The sequence below is a fragment of the Physcomitrium patens genome, chromosome 14, assembly GCF_059467195.1.
Source record: "Physcomitrium patens ecotype Gransden chromosome 14, ASM5946719v1, whole genome shotgun sequence".
NCBI classification, from domain to species: Eukaryota; Viridiplantae; Streptophyta; class Bryopsida; order Funariales; family Funariaceae; genus Physcomitrium; species Physcomitrium patens.
This window is the reverse complement of record NC_143423.1, coordinates 17,304,120-17,309,292: the sequence shown is the minus strand read 5'-3', so window position 1 is coordinate 17,309,292 and position 5,173 is coordinate 17,304,120. Positions and strand designations below refer to the sequence as shown.

Sequence of the window (5,173 nt, the reverse complement as noted above, 5' to 3'; positions counted from 1 at the left end):
TTGAGCATTGGATGGACAATGGGGTGATTAACATATTCATTGGCAATTTTGCCATTGTAACAACAAATGGTATTTTTTTCTTTTTTAAAACGAAAAGCCAAACATTTTGGACATTGGATGCACATTGATCCAACACTATCAACATTGACATCTACAAAATTATCAATGGTAGACAAAGCACGAGCCATTCTCTAGAAAGATGACAATATAATAAAAAAAGTGGAATTTAGGATAGGAGAATGAAGACCCTATCATAAATTCTAAACTCCACAAAGATAAAAAGATATATCAATAAATAGGATTTAGTGTAGGATAGAAGAAATCCTACCCTAAATCCTAAACTCCACAAAGATTGAAAAAATTGATAAGAAAAAGCAGAGTTTAATGTAGGATAACAAAAATCCTAACGTGAATCCCAAACCATTTCAAAACTCACAAAAGTAAGGTTTTTGATAGTACCTTTGTAAGCTTGTGCTCCAAGAAAGTTGCACCTTTTGATGAAGTTTCACTCCACTCTAAAAAGTTTACGTTCAATGCACTACTCTTCAAAGAAAAAAATAGATTAGGTTGGTGCTTGCTTTGCAACACATTCGTAGCCAAGAGGTATTGATCTAACACACAAAAAACATGCATGAAAATAAATGTGATGAACATATTCTCAAGCCATACTCTACCTCTAAAGTTTAGACTCTAAATTATTTTTTTTTGAAGACACTTAAAAATGTCGATTTTTGAAAACTTTTGTCACAAATCATTTTCTTTCCTACTAAATGAAAATGCACCTAAAAAGTCCAAATCCGAAGTCGGAATTCAAAAATAATTAATATTTTGGGAGATATTAACTCACTGTTAAATGAATTCTGCCCAAAATATAGTTTCATTTACAAAGGATGAAAAATCACGTAGCAGATGAAAACCATGCAGTAGATGAAAAATTGTGCAATGGATGAAAACTATGTAGTGGATGAAAAATTGTTGGGCAAAAAAAAAAGTTAAAAAAAGTAAAAGTAAAAGTTTCGGCGATGTGCACATCACAGAACAGCAGCTGCTCGTTTTTGAGTCCTTGATGTTTTTTGTTTGGTTTTTTGCAACTAAAACCACTAAATTTCAACTTGATTTGAAAGTTTAATGTTTGAAAACTTGATTTTATGATTACCCAAAATCAAAAATTACCAAAAATTTCAATCTTTCAAAACCTTTCAATCTTTCACAATCTTGCAAAAATTGCAATCTCACCTCAAATTTCTTGAACAATCTCCACAACTTGAACTTTGTAACTCCAACTCCAACTCCAACTTTGTATTCAAACCTCTAAGATCACATCAACCAACTCCAACTCCAATTTTGTATTCAAACCTCCAAGATCACATCAACCAACTCCAACTCCAACTTCACAACTTACAACTTCCAACTTACAACTTCCAACTTACAACTTACAACTCACAATTTACAACTCAATCTTGAAGTGCATAATCCAAAAAATGTTTTGAACATCAAATTTGTAATCAAGAGCTTCAAAATTGTAATCAAGAGTTTCAAATTTGTTTTGGGTAAGCTCAAATTGTAACACACACTTTGGATTGCACACACCCACAAACTCAACGTTCAAATTTCATAACCGTGCAGTAATAAACGGAGCAGTCAACCGCGCAGTCAACAAAAGTAAAAATAAAAGTCATAGCCATAGTAAAAGTCACAGTAAAGGTAAAAGTAAAAAGTCACAGTAAAAGGAAAAAGGAAAAGGAAAAGTATAGTTGACTTTTGATAGGGCTTATGATTTTAGTAGTATGATTATGTCGTGTTAGGATTATTTGCTGTCAAGTTTCGGGAGTTTAGTACGGAAGTTTCTGCGGCATCTTAAATACAACTATCGCAGAAATTTGCATCTTCTTCTGAGAAGGTCCTGGTTGCGTTCCGAGGCTGCAATGTATCGTCAACGTTTAGGAAGCCTCAACTGATACTCTTGGGATTTTTCTTTCCTCAATTCCTGCCTGCCGTGAACAGAAGCGGCATGGAAGCGGCATGACAGTGCTGGGCAGCAGGTGCGACGTTGGTGGGGGTGAATGGTAGCACGACAGAGCGGGGTGCACCCAGGTTTCGCCCAGGGACAGGGGTCGCAGCAGCGAGCGGGGGGCGTCGGGTCGGGCACAAAAGGGAGATGAGAAGAGGGAAGGCAAGTGCAAAAGCGGGAGGTGGATGAAGACCAAAACGAAGTTTTGACCTACTTAGTCGCCACCCCAGGGGCTCGAACCCTGGACCACAAGGTTAAGAGCCTTGCGCTCTGCCAACTGAGCTAGGACGGCTGTTGCAGTATCCTCCTCGGGCCGGCGCCAGGCCAAGCCCACCACTGTTGACATCACTGACTTCTAACACTTTTTTTCTATCTACCGCTTACCCTTCACCCCTTCCGCCTCCGGGTTTGCGAGTAACCGCAACTCATACCCTCCAGACTTCCGCTTGCAGCCGACATGGATTCCACAGCATTTGCAGCGACGGGATCTCACCCGACTTGCCCCTGCTCACGCGTCGCTCTGAACGCAATCCAACCGCACCTTCAACCTCCCCAGCTGCCCCACAGCCTGTGTCCCTGCAATCCCACCTCACTGCACTCTACACTTAATCGGACCCATCGCTCGGAGCAATCCCGACCAGCCATCCATCCCGCAACATGCAGGCTCGCAATGCGCTCTTCACCTATCGCCACCACAGGTGGCGCACACCACGTTCTCAAACCCTTCAGTTATCGGGGCAGGGTGTTCCACCGCCCACGGCTCTCACTTCTTCGCCATGTTCTGCTTTCCAGCCTTCCATTGGAGAGCCGCCGGTTGCGCGCCTTGCGTTTGGAGTCGCTGCGGGACATCCGTGACATGCTTGGCTTCCTGCGTGAAAACTGAGCCGCTGCTCACAAGCTCTCGTTCTGCTTGAAGGCATCATACTAGTCAACGTACTTCGCCTCAAATGACCCTATTCACGCCATGAAGTTCCCCTGGCGCAACGGGACATCGCACCACGCCCTCGGCATGAATGGCATGGGCCATGCGCATTTGGTCTCGTCGTGTAGTGCGGCACGCACGGGAGTCAGCCTCGCTGCGGATTCCACCGAATGATGCTGCGTGAGTACCGAATCAGGTCGCTAACTCCATTGTCTTGCGATTCCCTTCAAACCGGTGCCTTTTCTTTGTAGCTGGCTCTGTAGTCATTGTGTTCGTTTTGTGTTCAACATCGTTGCAGCTCCCGGTATATTTCGTTATGAAGGATCCTATCAACGTGTGTCCTCTCAATGTGCGATTGTGAGCTTCCCAACTGGCACGCACCAGGTGTTGCAATGACCGCTCTGAGTACGTCACGTTTTGTGGAGAAGGAAAGCAATTAATGTAACATTTTTATGTGGCATTAGCACATGGATTAGACAACCCGAAGGTGAGTGGTCGACATTCTGAAGCCCAAGGCCCAAATCAGAGAAGAAGAATAAGCCGAAATCTTGCTGGTGGAATGTACACAACAGCACATGAACCACTTTTGCTGCAAGAATCAAAAACAGTGGTCTTCGTGCAAAGGATTCGCCTCTAAGCATTGTAAGAAGCAATCGGTCACAGGATTGAAGCCCACCTTAGGTGGTGTCAATTTGGAGTAGTATCGTCAACGTTTAGGAAGCCCCGAAACGCAACCAGGAACTTCTCAGAAGAAGACGTTAATTTCTGCAGTAGTTGTATTTAAGATACCGCAGAAACTTCCGTAGCAAATTCCCGAAACTTGACCGCAAATAATCCTTACAAGACATAATTGAACTCAAAGTATATATATATATATATATACAAACTCACTTTACAAAATAATGCATATACCCTATGATTGTGAATTCTGTGACTTTAAATAAATCATTATGACTTTTAAATCTGACTTTCTGTTGGGCACATTTTGTTCCATGGCCTCTCTGCGTTTGGGGTTGGGAGGGGGTACAAGTTGCTCGAAATTGGTGATGGGAAAGGGCTCAGAGAGAGTTGTGTTGCAATAGTCACCGGACATCTTACGATTTGCTGACAAGAACATACGCAACGAAGAAGATCGTCTGTGTTCGGATGACCCTGACATGCAGAGACTTGTGCAAGCTCGGGGTATGGCACTTAAGGCCAAGCAAGCCTTCGCATGCGTCTAGATCGTTGCTAAATCTGAGGTTGAATTCGATTGGATTGAACATTCGTAGAATCGGTAGATATCCAGATTGCACTTTTGCAAATATCTGGTTAATTAAATTTTTCTCTGATAAAGCATCTCGTATGTAAAACAACTTAGGGGGTTAAATAAGAAGAGATAAAAACCCTCTCCAATTGGCTACATGCATCACTCAATAGTCATAGTTTTCATCAAAACTTAACTTAACTTGCCAATTCACAATGCCTTGACATACATAAGAATCTTCTGCTCACATTGTGGGACATCATGTGTGCATGTGAGTGCATCGTGTGTACATCATTGTGTATGTAGGACATCATGTGAGCATTTTTTTTGTTAAGTTCTTGCAATAAGAAGATTTCATGAGAGCAAATTGATACACATTCAAGGTGGAGTAGAATCCAACAACAAGGTTGCAATTCTAGAGTCCATTGGTTGAGCTGATGCAAAATAGCAACATATGTTTAGAGATGTGCTACATAGAATGGAATTTGAAGGCCCCAACCACAATAACAAAGAAAAGTCAGTTTAGTATTTAATATATAGTGTGTTTTTATTTTTTTGTTTTTGGTTTTGTTTTTGTTTGTTTGTTTGTTTGTTTGTTTGTTTTTTTTTGTTTGTTTTTTTTTTTTTTTTTTTTGCTTTATTAGAGCTAATCAATAGATGAGACACGTAGAATAGCCTAAAATAAAGCTTTTGAAGGATTTTGTAGAGATTTTCATGAAGAAGAATACCAAAGAGGATAAGATTAAACTTGGAGTATAATAATATAATTTATAATTCTATTCTATCAAGATATTTATAGGAGGATGTGCATACATATAAATTTTGTTGGACAATAATTACAAAATTTAATCAAATTATAAGTTGTAATTTGTGAAAAGTCCGAAATTGTTCACCAAAGCAAAGTTTCTTTTTGACAAGGGATATTATTAATTTATATATTAATTTATTAATTATATTATAATTTATATATTAATTAATATATTAATAAGTTTCA

The 5,173-nt window shown here is 40.1% G+C and overlaps 1 non-coding gene across 1 annotated transcript; it reads right to left on the bottom strand.

Annotated features, from left to right (window-relative positions):
• Positions 1–2,230: 2,230 nt before the first annotated feature.
• On the bottom strand, positions 2,231–2,303 carry TRNAK-CUU (transfer RNA lysine (anticodon CUU)). The gene has a single exon. It is a non-coding gene; the product is annotated as a tRNA-Lys (tRNA).
• Between the last annotated feature and the right edge of the window lie 2,870 nt (positions 2,304–5,173).